At 33.1% G+C, this 24180-nt stretch overlaps 2 protein-coding genes across 3 annotated transcripts in view; one reads left to right on the forward strand and one right to left on the reverse strand.

The window, feature by feature from the left end:
* LOC138708855 (uncharacterized) overlaps nucleotides 1–18127 on the reverse strand; it is a 76190-nt gene extending 58063 nt beyond the window's left edge. Inside the window, exon 1 of the mRNA XM_069839110.1 lies at nucleotides 17877–18127. The gene's annotated coding sequence lies outside the window, so the exon portion shown is untranslated. The remainder of the gene's footprint in view (nucleotides 1–17876) is intronic.
* LOC138708854 (pyruvate carboxylase, mitochondrial-like) overlaps nucleotides 1–24180 on the forward strand; it is a 223790-nt gene that overhangs the window by 28692 nt on the left and 170918 nt on the right. The window lies entirely within an intron of this gene.

The following is a 24180-nucleotide window of genomic DNA, read 5'->3' on the forward strand; positions in this document are numbered from 1 at the left end:
AGAGGTAAAGAATTCCATCTTATAGATGCCTTAGAAACAGATTTATTCACACTTACTCTGGGTCGATTTCTAAAACGAGGTCTACACCACGGCCATGGCTTTAAACCTCGTTTGGACTTATAAAACGAGGTCTTTTTCATTTTTCTGAGCCATGGCTCAAAACCATAGTCTGCAGCGGAGACCACGGCTGGAGTAGGTTTAAAACCTCGGCTTCATGTGTACAAGAAGGAGGTATATGATCAGCTGGGTGACTATAGAAGGAAAATGTGTGTCTACGGGTATTAAATCCCCGGATTAGAATCATGAGAGACAGGAATAATTCTTTGTAACTATATAACGACGATAATTTCAGGCAAATATTTCGATTTGCGAAGGAATCAACGCAAAATTTAGCAATTTAGCTAAATAATAATCTGCAACGAAATGCAAGAGGCGGCGGGTTGACATCTTCTTGTTACTTTGAGGGAAGTAAGATGTAATATTTTATATTAATTATACCTTTATGTCTATAAGATGATATAACTTAATTTTTAGTCTTTATAGTAGTTTTGGACATTTTATTTAATACTTGAAAATGACGTGGGCCTACAGGAATATGAAGCAAACGTGATTTTGTTTTCTTATTTTAAGTTTTATGCTATTAGGGTTTTCAACGTAGTAGGCTTATTATATATGAAAATAAAACCATACTACATTTTAGTTTCAATTGAAATTTTAATCCAGTTAATATTTAGGTTATTAAATCCTTAGAACCGGGTTTTCAGGTTGTTAATGTTGGTAGTAGTTATGAACAAATGATAAACAACAACATAAATGTTCGATTTGTGCTAATTATTTTGGCAGTATCATTCTGATACCTAAAAATCCGATGCCTATTAAATTCTAAGTAATGCTAGTATTTTAACGCACATAATATTCTGTAAATTAGTAGATATAACAATACCTTAGCTGAGAACAAAAGAATGTGACTTCAGCGAATAGGGATTATAAAGAATGGACATTGAGCGAATTTTCCTGTGTTTTGTTTCTTTGTGCGCCGGCGTTTAGTTCTACTTTCAAGCGCTAGAGGTTAGTGTAATCGAGCATACGCTAAGATAATAATTGAGTATAGAGTTGAGACACAGGATCCAAACATCGCCTACCTTACTGCATAATCCAGAAACGCTTTGCTTCAAATAAATTCAAGTTAACAGCTTTTCCTTATTTCTCAGTGGCAAACTAGTTGTAATATTTTTTTTTTTTATATTTCAGATATAATAAATTATATTATAAAATAATAACGATTTCGTTTAATATTTGTATATAATATAATACAGGTATATGGTTTTACTTCTCATTAGAGTTGTTTTTCCATTTTCAGTGCTATCAAATCATTACATATTTTAATTGTTGTTGGGGTCAACGTCTCAACTCTCATTATAAAGGAACTAGAGAGTCTAGGCATTACAGTTAATGACGGATTTATTATTTTATGGATCCAATGTATTTTATTTGAGTACATAATGTACCTAGATGTATTAATTATGTGTGTTAATATTTCCGCTGTGTCGACTGCTAGCTGGTGTGATGTCAGCGCCAACTCTAGGGAGAAAGCAGAATCTCACGCTCTAGCTGACTCAAAGGTCATTGAAATCAGTCCGGGTACATCAAAGGTACCAACGCGAAGTGTCCATACTTAATTACCTATACGCTGGTGACTTACTGCAATTCAATAAAAATATTAATCCCGATGTTCATTTCTTTCTAATATCGACGTTTACAGGAATAAAAATCGATTCTCAGCTGCGTTGCCATATATAAAACCCACGAACCTCGGTTTCTTCTCAAGCCGCGTCTCGACTTCGTTTTAGGAATCGCATAAGGATTCAGACCTCGATCGGGGTTTAAAAGCCGGAGTTTGGAACCACGATTTCGTCCGTGCTTTAGAAATCGACCCAGAGAGTCCAAGAAGTTTTAGCCGATTGCATTTGGACGTATGAGCAACAAACAAGTTGATTTACATAAAGTAATTACCAAATAGCAGTGTGTGTAAACACGTTTTTGTCCGCTATGTGTTGAGAGTTGTTAGAGTCCAAACTCCTGTGACTGTTTCAGACTGAAATTGTTTACTTCTTAGCTGTTATGAAGCGACTTTCCTATGTTTGAGCTTATGTAATCAACTTTATTTTCATTCCAATATTTCTTTTACATTGATGCTGATAAAATGTGACTTTAGGCGTTTTGATGGATTAATTTTGAGCGTCATAGAATTCCTACAACAGATTAGAGTGTTCTTCTGTGATGAATGGAGTGCAAGGTTACGACATATAGGCCAACAACATTTCAACAACTGTGTTTTTGTATTAAAGTCTCCAGCACTTTGTTTTTATACTTGCTTATCAAGTGTTCTTGACATTTTTTTATGAAGAAGAGGGAAAAGGGAAATCATCTTTGTAATGAAGTGATATACTAGGGTTTTTCTTATTTTAACTATTGTTTTCACGTGCTTGTAGGTCATCTGCGTAGTCTTGGGTTAACAAATAGGAGTCGTGACCCTAGATATGTTCGGGCGCGGATTCGAATCTAGTTTGGGCCATTATGCTAACTATGAGGCGAACAGCACAGTTTGACTCTCCATCCTTTAAATTTGCTCCAAAAAGAATTATCAGAATTTGTCTATATAGATCTTTTGATTACCCAACAAAATTAATTTTTCAGGAATTTGGTGTATCAAATCTAGAACAAATTTATAAACAAACATTGCTGATTTATTTCCATATAAACCACAATAAATTTAAATTTGATCCTCACGAATACCATACGAGACAAAACTACAGTTTCTTTCTAAATACTCCCAAATGCCACACAACTACTGGATTAAAACACAGCAGAAATTTTGGACCCAAAATATATAATTCATTAATTAGAGCTTACCCTGAGCTAAGTACACTTAACACACATAGATTTAAGAAACAAATCAGATTAATTATTTAATTGTTTAAGCTAATTGAGTTAAAAACTGATACTCTAATATTCATGTACTTTTGTATTTTCTATTTGTATATAGACCCTATTATTACATGCTGTATGTATTTTACCATTTATTAACGTTATTGTGCTCAATGAACTCTCTTAATTTTGTGATATATTTTATATAACTGAACTGAACTGCGGCCGAGCACGAGCTTCTGCTCTTTCGGGCTGCAATGTCTAATGTAGCTCAAGTGTAAAGTATTAAATAAATTGATTAATTAATTAAACTTAGAAAAAAAAAATAAAAAAATAACAGGCTCAAAAAATGACACACAACTGTAAGTAGTAGAGTGTACATATGCTTATTTTGCAGTCTGTATTAAGCGTGGCGCCTCCTTTATTGACTGAGCTTGAAATTAGGTTTTTATTGTGGTAATTCAAACTTCAGTAACATAATTCGTCGAAATTGAGTTTCAGATTTTGTTTCTGTATTACCCTTACTCGTCTAACTAGAGCTTTCGCATAACGGTTACGCTTTGATACGAGTAAAATTTAATGCTCTAGTCAGCATTCACTCCAACGCGGTGTCATGACGAAATTTTCTGTAGTAATGTCACGAGAGGTCTGAGATTTATCTGGGAAATCTCAGACCTCTAGTGACATTTATTAGGACTATTTCGTGAATAAAATAAAAATATAAATAATATATCCCTAAAATTCGATCACAGAACGTTAATAATTGTATATTAACGAATACTTTACCTATTCAGACATTGTGAAGTTGAAATACTCGTAGATGAATATCGATTACTGCAATAAAGAAATTCGATGTTATTATTCAGTAATGCCAATTGCGAAAAGCGAAATACAGGTTTAACAATGTTAATTACATGTATTGCACTTTTCTCTTATTATTACAACATAAATATATTTTAATTATCTGCTGAAATCATAATTTAATTTAACAGTAACAGTGGGGACAGCTATATACCAATGCTTATGTATTCACAGCGAGACATGTTGCTACATAGTGAAGCCATCTCTGTATAGATAGGCCTAATTAAAACACGAATTTTATTACGCCATACGGAAGGCAGTTTGGTCAAAGACCTTATTTTACTATGCAAGGTCTTTGGGTTTGATAAGCAATATGTTACATAAATTTCAACATTTGACTTTCTATTAATTGTTTAATTTCATTCACAAAATACAAATTTGATAAGCTACAATTAGACTATAGGTTAAGTTACCTGTGGGAGCAGGACCAATGTCAGCTGTGCCTTATTTCGACCGTTACAGTCAGTGCTACACGAAAGCATTTTTTATAGCTCGACAAACGCATTCTCGCTGTAGTGTGTAACGAAACTAAAGCTGCATCTACACAGTTCAATATTCCAATCGCGTATGCGTGCAATCTGGGAAGAATATTGAAAGAATCAAGTTTAAAAGGTACGTTCAATTAAGATGCATGAAGATTTTGTGTCTACATGGTGCGCCGTTTTGAACATCGTCTTCACTGCGTAAATATATTTATTAATATGAAATATCAATCTTGCATTCATTGCTTTAAAGTTGAAAGAAAAGTTTAACCGTGTAGTTGCATTTAATGTATTCATGATCATCAATTTACGGGGAAACAGTTGGCGACAACGACTAAACAAAAGAACGGCCATGCAATAAATTGATAGCGATAAATCTAGCTGCAAAAATTATCGCAAAATGTGACTGTGATTGGTTGGAATTCAAAATTTCATTACACTTCCTTGGTCGAAAATGGAATGACGTCATATAAACGAAATAGCATCAATAATGGAAGTACAATGTCTGATTTTAATTGAACTTCCACTCTGGCATTTAGATGCATTAAAGCAGCGTTTACAAATACATTGGTATAAATTTTCGTGAATAAAAATATTGACATGAAATTCAGAAACATATAAAAGTGTATTTACGGTATTTTGACCCATTTCGGCATTGATCACTGTGGCATTTAAATTAGAAACAGACAGATTCCAAGAGTGAGGAATGCGCCTGCTAAGAACGTGATGATAACGCTAACGGTACACACCAAGACCCATTAGAGATTAGAGAGTTTTCACACTCTGGTCGCCAGCTGTACTGTTAACGCTATTTTGACGTCAGTAGTGACATATTTGGTGACATTTTAACGTTCGTAAAACTTCGGAAGGAACCATTACACGTTATTTCCATCTCCTTTAACATTTATCATGGCGTAGCTCCTATAATAGTCAATAAATCGTGCTGTAATGTTTTTAATTGATATCTCATTGTCTAAGGAAGGCGTATAAAATTTTTGAAGTGAAAATCTTTTTTTAAAAGTAAGAAAAAATACTGTAACTTTATTGTGATCTGTTCAGAATAGACATTTAGACATTAAAAAATTTGATAGTTGGGGATGTCAACACGAGAGAAATGTTGAAAAAGAATGGAAATTACTTTTAAAGTGGTCGCTACTCAAAATCTCTACTAGTTTCCGAATTATGGCGAGTTAAAGGAGAGTTTTCGCTTGGCGGAGTACTCACGAATCAACCTTTTGTCTGTTGAAAACTCAACGAATAATTCTTGTACTTCGGCCTGAATAATTTATCCATTTTGAGCTATTCTAAGTAGATGAATATCGTCCACAGTGATAAATCTCAAACGAGATACCATGTTTTAACACCGAATTAGTCCTATGGTAAACTTCATTCACGTCCACGTTATTCAGCTAGAGATAGCGGGACCGCTATTGAAATAACGTGAGGTGATTGGCTCTTTCATCAATGACGTCAACATAACGTGAACGTTTAGCTTACGGCGAGGGTGCGAAAGCTCTCTGACGCTAACTTCGAAACAAAATAATTAAAGAGTGTGGGAAATAAAAATGGATGCTTCGACGATGAATGATAAAGGACAAATGAAATTATAGGCAAAAATAATCTTATTAATTATTATTACGTTTACTATGATTGAGATGAAGAGTGTGATCCCAAAACGGGTTAAGTTCATCTTTGTGAAAGGACTGGGCTAGTTTTTTATCCACCCGTCTACGGACTGAGCGAGGTTTCAAGTAACATGCATATTAACACAAACTTTAAGACAAGGATTGACTTTCGTTTAGAAGAAAACAAGTTTAAAATATCGTCCCTCCTCTGGCAAACTAGCGAAAGTGACAAATAAGCGACCCTGCACTTAAGGTCTAAATTGTACAGGGACATCATTTTATTTTTACTTCAACTTTTATTGTACCTGAGTTTTTGAATGTACTTCACTCCCACCCCTTCTACTAACGAAGTTACACACAGAACCAAGGCCGCAGTACTGAGTTTAGTGATTATAGTACGTTTCAGAAATATGTTCGCGTTTTCCAGTGACGAAAACTTCCAATATTGAATCGTATTTCCGCACAGGTACTATCGTCCGTTTTCCTAGGTCGCATCCCGATTTCCCCCACCTGCTTCTGCTCGCTCCACTATAAAGGCTATTGGCTGGGCTTTCTTCGCTCTTTTCTGAAAACATTAATTTCTGTTAGGAATTAATTGGACGTCTACGTAATATTATGCAACTGTTTAAAATAACTCAAATAAAAGGGCCTCGTTAAGTAATTAACTATCACGTGATCCCCCCCCTTTCTACGATCCTGCGACATAAACACTTGGACGGACAGTAGATAGCATGTCTGAGTAATTTTATCTGTGCGGGTCGGGCAGAAGTGAAGACTGAATTTACAGTGCGTAAGGTACTCTTTTATAGAGTAGGTACAGAATTATTTCAACATGAGTTAGGCTACTAAGTATGAAGGACGAAACTGATAATTGGAATTAGATGCAATAGTCTATAGTGCGATAATAGGCACAAAAGAACTGAAGCCTGTATCGAAATGAACTGCCACCATTTTCAAAAATGTGTTTAAATATCCACATTATGATTATTTTTCATTTTAACTTCATTCTTTATATCGTACGCTAATGTGCTGTAGACAGTATAATATACATTGCATAATGAACACGTTCGCATGGATAACTCAGTTCGTGAGTAAAAACACTCATTGTTAATACTGTACTGTATTTTGATTAAACAAAACCTAATGAAAATGACATAAACACTTGGACAGACAGTATGGAATTAGATGCAATAGTCTATAGTGCGATAATAGGCACGATATTTCCTAGTTTACGTAAATGGATGAACTACTTTTCTTCTCTCCTGTACCTAGTAAAGTGATTTGTTTGTGTTTGACGCCAGTATCATCCAACTCCAGTCGTGGAAGGGGGAGCAAACTGTGTTTTCGGTTCTCAATCATTAATCCAAAGGTATAGCCAGGTTAATATTAAAAATGTTAGTAAAAATAAAATGATGTCCCTGTACTTAGTATTTAGTACAATATAGACCTTAAGTGGAGGATCGCTTATTTGTCACTTTCGCTAGTTTGCCAGAGGAGGGACGATATGATAGGTAGAGATCTAAAAAAATAACCACATATATGTATTAACTTAATCATAAAATTAATAATAACAATCATATACCGTCTATGCTTATCCTTTTAACAAATTTATTGGTTTTTCAATACTTTGTTACATATACCTATTTTGAATTGAACGTTTTCGGCTCTATTGAGCCATCATCAGAACCATTTATGCCCATATACATGATAAAGGTACACATATAATGCAGTACAAATAAACCCAAAAAATATCAAATAACATGATTCTATGTAAAACATTAAATATATGGCGATATTACATTATTATATAAAACTGGCTATATAAGCCACATTCAAATGTTAAAATATTGTTGTTAAAATTATTACATGATGAACTTTAAAATTGTAAAACAATTGTAGTTATCGGGTTGATGTCTATGTGGAATTCCACAAGGACACCTCCGCAACACTTAACATTTTGTCCCATCTAACCACTATCAGATTTGGAATTCCACATAGACATCAACCCGATAACTACAATTGTTTTACAATTTTAAAGTTCATCATGTAATAATTTTAACAACAATATTTTAACACTTGAATGTGGCTTATATAGCCAGTTTTATATAATAATGTAATATCGCCATATATTTAATGTTTTAGAATCATGTTATTTGATATTATTTGGGTTTATTTGTATTGCATTATATGTGTACCTTTATCATGCATATGGGCATAAATGGTTCTAATGATGGCTCAATAGAGCCGAAAACGTTCAATTCAAAATATATGTAACAAAGTATTGAAAAACAAATAGATTTGTTAAAAGGATAAGCATAGACGGTATATGAAATAAAACCTTGATTATTATTATTAATAAATTAGCTTATCGGTCTCAACATGCGTTTTAAATTTAATCATAAAAATTATCAAATGAACTGAACGAGTTTTGGGATCACACTTTTCAATTGTTTATAGAGGGGGAGAAAGGAACTGGCCATCCTACCCCATTATCTCCTGGCTTAGATGCCTCATGAGTGACGTTGCATATTATTTCCAATACTGTTATTTTCAGTATCTTAAAGAATGTAAGTATTCCGTGTTATTTTGAATATCAAACAATTTCCGTTCTCAATTAATTAATTCCGTGTAATTTCCAATAGCACCCGCTAGAGGAGGGCGTGACGTCACACAGCTACTTTCTGTCAACTCATGCGTTCTACTGTTTGCCTAGACGGCAATGTTTACAATTACCCACAGGGAATGTTGAAGCGTTAAATCTGTTAGTTGCTGTTCGTTTTCAGACATGGAAGTCGTTGATATATTAGTAACGACAAAAAACAAGCCATCTTCTGTACATAAAGGTTGTAAGTACAACATAAGTAAACGAAATAAATCTACAATGAATTGGTTGTGTGAAAAATATTACAGTGTAAAATGCAGAGGAAGAATTACAACAAACGAAAATCACCAAGTAGTACCTGTTGGTGATGAATACAGCTGTATTGCAGATGTAGCAAGATGTGAAATAGAAAAACTCAAATTAATTTGTAAGAAAAGAGCAAGAGAAGAAGTGACGCTCATGCCAGCAGTGTACAGGGAAGTATTTCACGAAGTTTCGAGTTTAGGTTACGAGTTTGTGACGGAAATTCCCAATTCAGTTCTCTAGCCACAACTAGGGTAATTGTTAAACACAGGCACGCCATTTCGGGTGAATGTTACGTATGTCCAGACCACTATAGCAGACATAGGCCAGTTTTACACTAATCCTAAACATATTTAGTATAACTTGTTGCTTGTGAGCCATCCCAAACGCCGACCTCCACCCGTAAGAGGGCCAGTCCTTATATACTCGTCAGTCAAGGCCTACTGACAAATAAAAGCAATTGACAATAGATATCTCACTCATGACAACCTCATAAAATATCCTACCAATTGAATAATAGATCTTGCTACGTACAACATAATTATATTAACTTATATTATTATCCATTTCAGCGAGTACTGACGACCACTGCAAAATACGATAATTTGGTCCAGGGAGCATTCTCTTTTGGCACAAGGATGATTTATGTAACATGTTTCTAAATTAGTCTTTTAAATACCGGTACATTCTTTAATAAATCACTGAAAAACAAATGTGAATATGGTATGTGGAGTGAGTACGAAATTATTATTATTTTTTATTTTTTGGCGCATCATTTTTACGTAAATAACGACAAATAAAAACTAACATGCCACATAACATTATTTTAAGAAATACAGGAAACAAGCATGAATAATATTCACCATTCTTAATGATCTTGGGATAGAAAAAAAAACGTATGGAATAGAAATTACATACAAATGTGCGTGTAATAAACAATAAGCAAACCATCTTCGATTGATCATTTCAAAACAACGTGAATATAGCGTGGATTGTGTAGGAAAATAATCTCTTATATGTTGCTCCCAATGTGCATCATTGTTAACTTATGAAAACAAATGAAAATTAACATGGCATATAAACACTATTTGAAGAAAGATAGGAGATATTAAGTGATATTCATCGTTCTTAATGATCTTTGGATGGAAAATAACAATGAAATCTGTATAAAATAGAAATTACATACAGGTGAGCATATAAGAAAAACAGTAAGTAGAATCATATTTGATTAATAAGCTTAAATTATTCCAGGTTTAGTGTAAGAGTGGCCTATATCTACATTGACCCCATTTCGTAGTGCTTCAGCAATAACATGTTCAGCAAGACTTCTGACTTCTTTTGCATTCAAACTATTATAAAATACGATAATTTGGTCCAGGGAGGCATCCGTTTTTTGGTGCGAAGGTAATTCGTTTGGCGTGTTTCTTAATTTAAATTATGAAATGGCGTTCCTGTGCTTAACATTTAATCATAGTAGTCTACAATAATTCTTTGTTCTAGATCAGCTATGTTGTAATTATTATTTACTATTTATGACGTATGTGTCAAAATATACGGTCATTGTGATAAGCAGTATTGGAAATGACAATCATGGCAGAACCATAAACAGACAGTATTGGAAATGACTAGTTTTTAAGTAGTGTTGGAAATGTAAGGATTGGAGCTAACATATATCCATGAGTGATGCCTTATTGGTGTCACTTATGAGGTTCAAAGCTGATTCGGACAATTGACTAACAACAACAATTATTACGTAGGTCTACTTCGTTTCTGTTTGAGTGAATGGATTTGGATAGAAGCAATAGATCTGAATACCAGTGTTGCTCATGTAGTCAACTTAATCGGTAAAAAAAGGTAAAGGTATTCTACATATGTCATGAAAGCGCTTGGGGACATGAAGATACAGCACCATAAACGTAAACGTACAAATTATAAATTAAGTCAAATGTTTTACTTACTCCGATTATAAAGAATGCGTTTTATGTGTAATCCATAAAATGGAAGTGAATCTTATTTTCACGCAAAGTGAATGATTTCATCTCTATGTGCATTTTAAGTGGTAGTTCTAGAATATAAACTTTAAACAGTCATTCCATACGCAATATGAGAAGGGAACTGATTTCTTGAGGTTATTTATCGCATTAGTACAAAAAGTTTTAGTTTCGAAGCAAACCCGGATGAGAATTCAATTCATGTGAATGGAAAGTAAGCATCAAAACTGAAGGAAACGATGTATTCTTGCTTCCTCACAGATAGGAAACTGGTTCTTTTTTTCGACGTCAAGTTTTCAAGGTTGTCTTGCCATCCATCATGTCACGAAGCCCCGTATCTCCACTTCTGGGGCATTTTCCAGGTCCGGTACGTCCATTAATATTTGAAGCTTCTTGTTACGTAGACTAGTTTACAAAAAAAACTTTGAAAGATCGTCTTTGTACTATGTCCGTGTACAGTGTTACTATAAATGATCTTTCCGATCACAAACTTGAATAACTATCGTTAGATATAGACACACACACAGTGGGCCAAAAAAAGACACAAAATTTACATGGTTATATTCCAGTAGCTAATGATTTCACTTGAAAGTTTATTTCACAGGCAAATTTCACAGTCCTTGTAGACTGGGAAAGTACTGTAATATTTAATTTTTTACTATTTATTAAACATTATTTTTTGTAAGGCAGTGCAAAATCGATCGTTTATGCCGAACTAAGCATTGTGGTCTTACGAGTTCAGCAGGCCAAGCCGTTTGTTATGCTATCATCATTTGTTTTCTTCCGTTTTGAGTTCTCATTTTGTGAATAATGGGTCGCTTAACGAAGACAAGATTTTCATTAAACATTTGCACCAATATGATAATTTATCTGCCCGTCAAATTCTAAGGAACCACGCTCAGCGAGAATGGTCTGTTTCAAGTGTACAACGATTGATTAGCAAGATACGGACATGATATCCCTCCTGAGAGATTATTGCGTGAAAGATCGCATTTCTCAGATTCTCTGATGGTTTCCGCTGGAATTTCAAACGAGATCTTAATCCTATGGACCAGTTTACTACAAAACTAGAATTCGTAATATTGAACATTTAACACAACGCCTTCTTGACTGTTGGGACCGGCTTGATCAAAGACAGATATCCAGTGCTATTGGACAATGGAGAAGACGCCTACAAATGGTTGTGTGGACAAATTGCGGTCACATAGAGCATCATTTTTAATTTTGATTATTTCAAAGATCATTAATTATTATTAATTTTACCAACATTCAGTTTCTGCATTCTGAAGTAATAAATTGTTTCAAAAACCACATGTTTTGCATCATTGTGTATTGACCTACATAAGATTTTAATTGAGCCTAAAAAAACACAATAAGAAGTCCTGCTCATCTTAAAAGTCTACTCTTTTCAACAGTGTAGGCCTATTCATTATAAATTAATGTTATGTATTTCCGAAAATAGAGTATATTTTCTAATTTTGTGCCGTGTTTTTAGCCCACGTTTACACACATACAACGAATTCAATTATTACTAGTGGCTTTGTGCAGCAAATGCTGGAAACTAAGTTCATTAGACGTTCAAATAAAAATTTTTCAGATTTATCTTCAATGAAAAATATCAGACATCTTGAAAGTTATTTGCTTCCATAATAATGAAACATACTCCCTCTGAATGGTATTTTTATGCCAAATACTTTTTGTTGAACCTATCCACCTTCAGTTTTCGAGTTTCAACGCGAAAACGCAAGTAACAATGTCGGGACGATCAGTGGGTTTTTCATGTGGGAGTAAAGCAATAGCTATTTCAGATCATTGTGGATTGTAGGTGAAAGTTAAAAAAAAGTCAGGTTTGCTATGCTTTCGAAAATAGACATAGACTCTTGGTATAGCTGCTGCATGTAGAGGGTAAAAATCATTTTATCCTGCTAAGAGATCTTGCTGAAATGATCGGGAGACTACAAAATTTTGTAGGCCTCGTATTTTATCAGTAAGTAATACATTTTGGTCTTCCTTACAAACTGTAATTTTTGCGCTCTCTCGAGCCAATACTGAAGAGAATTATGCATATAAATATCTACACCACACCGCCATTAAGTATATGAAAAAGACCCAACCCCACTTGATCAATAACTACAAAAATATTCTATTTTTAATAATATTATCTTACGAAAGTTTTATAGTTATTTTGTAGTTATATAATAGCCGTCACTCAGTAAATTATAGAAATGAAGATCTAATTTAAGATATTCTCTGCATCTACTTATATAACTCCAAAACCTTTCACTTTCATATCATCAATGTAGCATTAATATGTATAATTAATTAAAAATAGTCATATCATGGCATTAACTATAATAATATTTCATTTGTAATGTTAATAATGTCATCAAACCTCTTCAAGTTTTGTAGATTTTAATATCCAATACACAGCTGTATTCAGAAAATTACACACGGCAGAATCAGACCTGTTAATTATTTTTAGTAAGTCTTGAAGTTTTTAATAACCAATTGAATTTGAACTCTAAATATGTCAGCAGTCCTGCAGGTATGGCCTTCGTGTAATAGTAGTGTTTATTGTAGTGTGTGTTTTGTTTTATTCTGATATCCAATTATTTCTCAAAACTGACGAAAAATGGATTTTGGAAAATAGGAAAATGATGTAGGAAAATTAAAATTTCACTGAAAACTACTATTTTTCTCAAAAATTTTGGGTTCCAAGCTTCAAAATGAGGGATCATTTATTAAAATCCGTTCAGCCGTTTTCCCGTAATTTCCATTACCAGTTCAAATTATATATAGATAATAATTCCATGTTGAGTACATAGTTTACTTATTTCCTTATGTATTCACTAGAAACATGTCGCATATGAAGTGAAGATAATTGTACCCTTTAAACATTCATTACTTGACAGTAACAGGTATAATTACCTGTGTAATTGAAATCGAGATAATTATATATGATTACCTGAAGTATTACTTATTAACAAATTACAGTTATGTGGGAGAAAACTGCAATTTATATATGCATAACTATAAATTCCGTACATGCATAGTATAGAAAATAAGTGGAAGTTTAAAATTGCTATAGTAGATAGCGTACATGAATAGCCTAGACCTTGCAACATGATTGGTATTCTGTAGGCAAGAATTGAAATCGAGATAATTATATATGATTACCTGAAGTATTACTTATTAACAAATTACAGTTATGTGGGAGAAAACTGCAATTTATATATGCATAACTATAAATTCCGTACATGCATAGTATAGAAAATAAGTGGAAGTTTAAAATTGCTATAGTAGATAGCGTACATGAATAGCCTAGACCTTGCAACATGATTGGTATTCTGTAGGCAAGAATTGAAATCGAGATAATTATATATGATTACCTGAAGTATTACTTATTAACAAATTACAGTTATGTGGGAGAAAACTGCAATTTATATATGCATAACTATAAATTCCGTACATGCATAGTATAGAAAATAAGTGGAAGTTTAAAATTTCTATAGTAGATAGCGTACATGAATAGACCTTGCAACATGATTGGTATTCTGTAGGCAAGAATTGAAATCGAGATAATTATATATGATTACCTGAAGTATTACTTATTAACAAATTACAGTTATGTGGGAGAAAACTGCAATTTATATACGCATAACTATAAATTCCGTACATGCATAGTATAGAAAATAAGTGGAAGTTTAAAATTTCTATAGTAGATAGCGTACATGAATAGACCTTGCAACATGATTGGTATTCTGTAGGCAAGATTGGGGAAAACACTGACGCATGCGCACTGTTGTCAACAAAATTCCTGTTTCGCGATAATCTGCCTACTGTCAAAGAAAATTATATGTCCTTGAAACTACTCCTATTTGTTATGTAATGCCGTTATGTTTCATTATAGCCTATTTAGTTTGTGTAATACGTATCATAATGATTCATCTATTACTCAGTTACTATGGTTATTGTCATTGAGAGTAGCCAAAGTTAACATGACATCAAGTATTGTTCAAAAATTAAAATAGCCAGTATGTAAGGTTTGTCACATTTTACAAATATCTTTTTAGTAAAATTACAACACTTCACCTCTAAATTTTTCTTTTTACACAAATCTCTACCTCTACAACACAATAACAACAAAGAGTGGCGCCTCACCAAGCTCTTACACTTCTTTTTCATCTAGAAATATGTTGAATAATCCTGTCTGCTGAAGGGAGACCTTTACAAATTTTTCAAAATAGAGCTTTAAGAAATTTATTGGGTTTTCATTATTTGACTCCAGTTAAATATATCTTTTTTCTTTCGTTTTACCAGTTGAATCAGTTATCAAATTAGGTTCTGCTTATTTTTAAGTACAAAGTTATTACCGGTAACAATTTAATACATAGTAATATATTTCAGTTTAATAAAGATATACATACTTATTTAACAAGACAAAAAGAAAATATTTTTTTCTCAGCATAGTTCAGTAACTTATGGAACGAAAGGAATTAAGCATTTTTTTAATAACAACTTTTAACCAACTTCCTTTATAATAAAGATTTTTACCAAATTGCCAGTGTTTTAAGAACTGTTTAAAAATACGTTTTTGGGGAGATTATTTATTTTAATTCTCAGTTGATTTATTTATTTCATGATTTCAAACTTTTTCTGCTTTCTGCCCAAAACTTTGTTATCTTACTGTTTGTTCTTATTTTGCTTTCTTTCTTTCATAAATTCTTGTGTTATTGTTTGTTTTCCACAGACTGTAGTTTCATAACTTTTTAAATTACATTGTACAACATATGTATGTGTTCTTGTACAGCCCCTACATATGAGTTATACTCGTTGGACCATACTCAATAAATTAAAAAAGGGCCTATCGTTTCTATGTAATTTTATACGTAATCTATGCTAATCAGTGTACCTATACTGCATAATAAATATGAAGAAGAAAGTCGTTAAAGCCTAGGTTGACTACATTTCCGTTTTGTGCAATTTTATCAGGATGACTTTAAATAAGTCATATTTTCGTGTGCACAATTCCCGGATGAATTGAGTTGAAAATTTTGAATATGAACAAAATATTCAGTAAACAGACGGTCAGATGACATGCCGAAAATAACTTTTCCGTGGATTTTAACCTCGCCGATACTCTTTCTCTGATCAAGGAAAAAGTAAAAAATATTTTCGCTCTCTCCACCTTTCTCAGCGTGCGCTGCATATAATACGTCGTAGTCGTAATCAACTGGAAGCAGAATACGGCGGTAAAATATGAAACTTGTTTCTACAGGGCAACGCCAACCACGCTAAACGATATAATTATTGGTAAGTTAAGAACGCAGTTTTCTGCGTCAACCGTACACTTACGATTTTCCTATGATAGTCTGCTGTAAACATTCAAAATTATTTGTTTTCACTTCCTGCTTAATCTTTCTCCTCTTTATTTGGTTTCAAATAGATCGCTGTAAAACTTAAAATACCAGCCGGTGTTATCTCAAATCTAAATGGTCAAGAAAATAAAGTTTAATACAAAATCTTAAATAATAAGTATAAGTAACTATTTAAATAATTGAGGGGTTTGCCGGAAAAAGGGCGTATACGTCAATATGGTGAAGTGAGATATAGATAATCTAAGATTTTAAAACGCACCTGAATAAAATGTTATACAGATAGTGAACAAAATTATACATTAAATTTAAAATCGTAGCGAGTATAAATGTTTTGTAGCATGTAGGCAATTTATATTATTAAATTTCCTTATATTTGTACCATATAAAACTTCGGTCTATACGCCCTTTATCCATATAATGATTTGCTTAGGGGATTTAATGTAGATTTCAGATATAAATTTCACACGGAATTGAAACAGAGATGCATTTTATGACATTTATTATCTACTTCTAAAGTAATTTACATTATTTCAGATATACTGAGTAGACATTAAGTACGCAAAGCAAAATCTCTGAATATAACAGAAAAAGAAAATCTCCATTTTGTGTGAACATAAATAAATAAAATTTATTCTTTGTATAATCCTGATAACAATAAGCCCAAAATCTGAATATTGTAACAAATCTCTTTATAGAACATAAAATATTTCCGTCTGAATCTATGAGCTTCATAAGTTTGTTTACTCTTAAAGCAAGGACAATAATGAACATAAAAAGTAGTCAAAGGAAACAACTGGACTGACTAAATTGAACTATATATATTGGCTTAGTCTCTACCAAGAGAAAACACACACAGTACAGTATGCGGCAACGCTCAGCACTAGCTCTACTTGTAGACTGACTGACTAAATCGCGCACGCACGCACGCAGCCCTGTCCTGCAGGTATGTACAGTACAATCAAAACAAAATTTCGCTACTATAATTATTCACTACATTTTAAACCATTTTCCCAAAGAAGGGCGTAGAGGTCTATCCGCCTTTCTTCCGGCAAGCCCCTCAATTCATCCCTACTTTTTCCTATCGCAGATAACATTTTTTCGCATTTACTTATAGTTTATTGCTTTTTTTATTTAAATAGTTATTTGTAGTTAAGACTTTGATGTTGGTACGAAAATACTATTTGTAAATTCGAATTGTAATGGTTTAACCTATATATTATGGAGTCAAATGTACTTATCATTTGTTCAGTATCGTCCCGAAAGTTGAATGTGACACTGTACCAAATTTTCAAATAATTTTTATATTGTATATCGAAAATACTACGCCTACGTGGAACTGTTTTCTATCTCTGTACAACCAACGATGTTGAGGGGAACTGAAAACATAGTGTGTTAGAAAAGTATAGATATCTCAGGCAACTAACATGTTTCCATCTATAATAGTTTTAAAAACCGAAGTATTCGATACATGAAAACCCTTAAATATGTAGATGAATGGATATATGGAATACTTTGGTTATACAACAAATTCTCCTAACGTAACAGTCCGTGAAACGTAATAGAAATTCTCCCTTTACCTTGCGTTGGTATGAAATCTGAAAGTCTTCCCTGTGACATTGCACAAAAATTTTATGTTTGAGTAACACACAGACCACCTTGAAAACTAGAATTCTACATTATATTTAATTTGTAGTATTTCAACTTACCATTTCTGGAAACCGTGTCATTTAAAAAGTCTCCTTTTCAAAATGGCCCTGTATTAATTTCAAAGGCGAGCAGTTTTTAATTGTTGTTATCGCCATTTTTCGTGCTAAAGTGAGAGTGGACTTGGATGGCGTTGACCTAGACATAGTTTCCACTGAATCTGTGAAACTACGTCGGAACGCGACGACCGTGACCTACTCTAACTTGGGTCTATGTACTCGCTCAACAATCGTAACTTGTATGACTCTGGTAACGATCCGTAGAATGCTACCGGTTTTCCTTGAATCAAAAAACTAATTTTATCGTCCCGATTTACGTGGTGCTCGCGAAATGCATAAAGGAAATACGAGGCTAGTCTGCGAAGGATGACGACTTTGATTAACTAGCTCGTTTCATGCTTCCATTTTGTTATGTAATTAGGAAGTTTGTTGCTCAAACAATTTATCTTGTATGAAATATATTTCGACAGAAGTGTCCGAAGAAACTGTGACGATTTATTATAATTATAAAATGTATAATGAAGTATATCGCTAATTATTTTCATTAATTAATTTAAACTAGTGTACTTTGTTTCGGTTTTAAAATGCACTTTGTTCGAGATCGTGCGTATTTGCTTGGTTTCCGCACAAAACCAATCCGCGGAAAGTCTAAAATTCCACATTCAGTATTCCCAACCTAACACACACAACAATTCCCCTCTTCTTACCGCTTAAGTGACATATTGATTTTAGTGCTTTAGGCTTTTAACATATTATTTTTAGAGACGTTCAATATAGTAATAATTATAAAGTAGAAACTTACCACTGCAATTTCACCTAAATTGCACTCTTAATTATTGTTTTTAAATATTTGCAAAAATTAAGTAAACTCTACAACTCCACTAAAGTTACTGCATTCGTGATGCAAGTAAGATTAAGCCGTGAAAAAAATCAACAAGATTCGAGACTCATCATAGACTGGGGGGGGGGGGGGGAAGACAGACGTATATCACGGCCTGCTGGAGTATAGTAAACACAGAAAACATTTTAAAACAACAATGTTGAAGATAGATATTTTTGTTTTGCAAATTTGCCGTCATTGAACAGAAACCAAGATGGAGATTTCATTGCAACTAATTAGAAATTCCTCTTTCAGGTATGCAATAAACGATCTTCGCACAAAATAATGTACGATACACGAGCGGTATGTTTTCTTTCAATTCTCGGAAATTAAAAAAGCTCAACTACGTTTCGCTTTTTCAAACTTTTTCTAGAACATGAAAACTTCAACATACCGCTCTTGTAACGCATATTACTATTTTACGCCATAACCTTTAGTCTGAAGATTTTTCGTTTCTCTTTGATTCATATTGTAAAATTTTGCAGATGGATCTTTCCTCTCATAATCGAGAAGTATTTTGAACCAACCCCCTTTAGAAGAAGTATCTATCATTTTTATATATAAAATTGAGTAACCTGAGGCTTCCGTATCATTTCAATTTTTTTATGGTGCAACAATATGTAACCCACTGTTCTTCAGAATAATGTCATTTCTGGATAGGTTAGTATGTTTTCTTCTAGTCTAAATTTTGCTCTCACATTATACTGCCCTCCCAAGCCAAAAGGCCGTATCTCAAAACTTGAATATTTTTCAGTATTGAGGATTTAGTGAATGATCAAAGCGCGCCTACTTTTAAAGTTAATTTATTGGAATTTTCAGCGTATTCATTATAGAAATATATCCAAAATATATAGAATACAATTTTTAGGCTAATTAGCTTACATTTTTATGGACAATTTGAGATACGCCTAATTTGCTAAGTATTAATATTAATTGTTGAAGATACTGATATGCTTAGCAAATTATGTGTACCTCATATTGTACATAAAAAACCAGTAAGTGAAATTAATTCTGTTTTATTTTATTAATTATTTTTATTATTTTAATAAATTACAACACATACTAAATAGCAGTATTGTAAATACTGCAATCTAAGACAAATATTATCTAGAAAATTAGTGAAGAGACAGCAATTTATTTACCAATCATTCTGTCTAATTTTACTAGAATGGCAAATAGGAAATACTAAGCGAAAAGAACGTATGTCTGAGAAACGGCCTTTTTGCTTAGAAAAATGAACTTCCGCCAAATTCGCTTAGGAATTCATATTAATTTTGAGATACGGTTTTCATTAAATCTCATTTTAAAGGCACAATTTATTGAGAAACGGCCATTTCCTTTAGGAAATAGATATATTAGGATCTGAACTATCCAATTATTTCAAAAAACTGATTTTCAGAAAATCCTTGAGATACGACCTTTTGGCTTGGGAGGGCAGTATAGGTCTACGTATTATTGTAGGAATTAATAACATATTAGAAATTGTGGGGTGGTTTTTATAATTTATTATTATTATTATTATTATTATTATTATTATTATTATTATTAGTATTATTATTATTATCAATTTATTTATAACGCTATTTCATTTTACACACTTTAGGGTTATAGTTACATACAAAACGTGTTTTTTTAATATCAGCTTATAGGAAAAAAGACTAGTAAGAATTCTCGTAAGTCAGAATGCCACTTGTATTGTTTACGAATTCTGATGAAAGACCATACAGTCTGGCTATGAAGCACAAATGTAGGTATGTAGGAGAAAATACAATTAAATTAATTACAAGTTATTATTGTAACAATAATTACAAATTCAAATAAAAATGAAATAACATTATTAAAGTAAAATAGTATATGATTTATATCTTAACCGTATTATAAATTATCGGAATGAACATTTTAAATTTTTATTGGACTCGTTTTCTTTGTTTCTCCAAAGAATTGAATCGTTCTCGGATTCACTATTGTCTTACTCTGTTCCTATGGTGTATTTTCACTGTTACTTTCACTTTATCACGTTATGAGTGATACGATGGACTTCTTCGTGATTCCCTTCATTACTCTTACGACCCATTAACAATATAACGAGCAGGATAACTGATAATGAGAAGAAATAAGACTACACACGGTCTTGTGTGTGGTTGAGTGGCGTTGGATTGAAATTCCTTCGCCATGACTGTTACACGTAATTCTACCAAACTAAAGTGTCTAAATTGTAGTGCGTTTCCACTGTGTACTGTAAGTAGATAGGCTAGATAGATAGATGGATTTATTGTGTAATTTTATACATATAGATTTTATATTATCATAATTTTCTCTAAAATGCAAAGCACGAGTCTTCTGACCGTACGTGCTTTGTACCTAAAACAAGTCCTACTTTGGAGGTTTCACCCCCCTCACCTATGATTATATCCAACCACTCTCTAAAAGAACACTTACTTACTTACTTACAAATGGCTTTTAAGGAACCCGAAGGTTCATTGCCGCCCTCACATAAGCCAGCCAGCGGTCCCTATCCTGTGCAAGATTAATCCAGTCTCTATCATCATACCCCACCTCCCTCAAATCCATTTTAATATTATCCTCCCATCTACGTCTCGGCCTCCCTAAAGGTCTTTTTCCCTCCGGTCTCCCAACTAACACTCTATATGCATTTCTGGATTCGCCCATACGTGCTACATGCCCTGCCCATCTCAAACGTCTGGATTTAATGTTCCTAATTATGTCAGGTGAAGAATACAATGCGTGCAGTTCTGTGTTGTGTAACTTTCTCCATTCTCCTGTAACTTCATCCCGCTTAGCCCCAAATATTTTCCTTAGCACCTTATTCTCAAACACTCTGAACCTATGTTCCTCTCTCAGAGTGAGAGTCCAAGTTTCACAACCATACAGAAGAACCGGTAATATAATTGTTTTATAAATTCTAACTTTCAGATTTTTGGACAGCAGACTGGATGATAAGAGCCTCTCAACCGAATAATAACACGCATTTCCCATATTTATTTCCTCCCGAGTGTCATTTATATTTGTTACTGTTGCTCCAAGATATTTGAATTTTTCCACCTCTTCGAAGGATAAATCTCCAATTTTTATATTTCCATTTCGTACAATATTCTCGTCACGAGACATAATCATATACTTTGTCTTTTCGGGATTTACTTCCAAACCGATCGCTCTACTTGCTTCAAGTAAAATTTCCGTGTTTTCCCTAATCGTTTGTGTATTTTCTCCTAACATATTCACGTCATCCGCATAGACAAGAAGCTGATGTAACCCGTTCAATTCCAAACCCTGCCTGTTATCCTGAACTTTCCTAATGGCATATTCTAGAGCGAAGTTAAAAAGTAAAGGTGATAGTGCATCTCCCTGCTTTAGCCCGCAGTGAATTGGAAAAGCATCAGATAGAAACTGACCTATTAAAATGAAAATGACACAATAAAACACATTATATAATATATCCTAACCTAAAACAGACATAAAAGTGTATAATTAGGTAGGCATGTAAATATTGGCACTATTATTAGGCCTGTAGTATTTCTTTATGTGTATGTATGTATTTATTTACACTGCAAGTGGGCAAGCACCCGGTGGCAGTGGTATACACAATAAACAATACACAAATAAAAAGATGATAAGCAATACACAATAAATTTACAATACACAATACAATTATACAATACACAATACAATTTTATACACAATACAATAACAATACACAATATAATTTAACACAATAATAATAATAAAACATAAATAAAATACCTAATTTTACATTACAACCTACATAATTATGTATAGGCCCTACATAAGTTTCAATAGTCTTTCACTTTATTCTCATCTCACTCACTGTAGTGGGACTATGACGCATTTCACTGACACTTTAGGACATATTTCACTGACACACTATAACACATTTCACTGACACTATAGAACACATTTCATTGACGCTATAAATTATCACTGATCGGAACTATTCACTGCACTGTAAAACCATAACTCCATTGACTCACCTCGCTTCACTGATACAACAGTTCAAATAAGACAGATAATTACACCCTTATGCATACTGTACTTATAAACAGAACTACATTTAAACTAAACATTTCTAGTCTAAGGCCCTCTTACACGCTATTTTTAAATAATTTACAATTCAAACCAAGGAAGTAACTCGTCAGGCTAAATAAATACATGTCACCTTGAAAAATTAAATGTTAAATGTCACCTTAATTTTAATTTGCACTTGATACACAACTTTTTAAGTTATTCTTGAAACTCCTTAAGGAAGGACAGCCCTCAAAGACCGCTGCAGGTAGGTCATTCCAATCATTTATAGTTCTATTTAAAAATGAGAATTTACCTACATCCGTTTTCTGTTTCCTACATTTAGTGCAAATACATGTTAATGTTTTCAGAAATTTAAAACAAGAAAATACAAATAAACGCGACACAAGTGTCTAATCTCTTAAACGAAAACAGCTTCCGGAAAACTATGTCCTCGCCGGAAGATTGGAAAATCAATGAAGCCTTTTACAGAAGAAGAATTTGCAAAATCTTGCATAAAGCGTGTTGCTAGAATAGGCTGCAGAAAAAATACGCGATTTTAAGAAAATAAAATTGTTTCCATATACAATTCAGAGGAGGATAGGCAATATTGTAAAATTAATTGAAACTGGAATAGAAAATAGAATTAACCAATATCAAGCTTATTCACTCGCATTGGACGGAAGCAGAGATGGTATATAATGACTAGGGCAAGGATTTTGATGAAATTGCATCTTTTTTCTAGTAAGCCAGAAACATAACTGCTTTAGTATTTATATGTTATGTGATAAACTGAGTGTTTTAAGACATATTTGTTAGGGCATTTTTTTGCATTTTTTGCCTGTTTCAACTCATAAGAGCATCTTTTGTTTTATTCGGTCATTTTTTAGGCATTTTCATTTAATTTTGGCCATAAATCCCCCTTACTGTAAAATAATGTTTATTTCCTTTGATATTTTCTTGACATATTTTGTCTATTAATACCCATTATTTTGTATGATATTTTAATCGTTTTTCTACACAAATATTGCCATTTTAACGTAGTACACCCCACGAAATGGATCAGTCCAACCACCCCTTCAATATAGACTCCTCTGTACCTGCTAATTCCGGATAAGAGTGGCCTTGTGGTAGACTATATGAAAACTAAAAGTAAAGTAAATCCATGGGGCTACAGCCCATGAAGGGTAAGACTGACCAGCTGACTGCTGACCTCACGTCCACATGTCGAAGAAGAGGTGAACTATCATACTTGGAAACTACATCAGGTAAAATAATTAATTAAAGTGTACTACTTAGAAAAAGTTATGTAAAATTTAATTAAATTACTAATCTAAAAATTAAGCAGTACAAAACCTCTTTTCCTACTAAGCCAATTATGTAAGA

Source organism: Periplaneta americana, chromosome 11, assembly GCF_040183065.1.
Source record: "Periplaneta americana isolate PAMFEO1 chromosome 11, P.americana_PAMFEO1_priV1, whole genome shotgun sequence".
Taxonomy (NCBI): Eukaryota; Metazoa; Arthropoda; class Insecta; order Blattodea; family Blattidae; genus Periplaneta; species Periplaneta americana.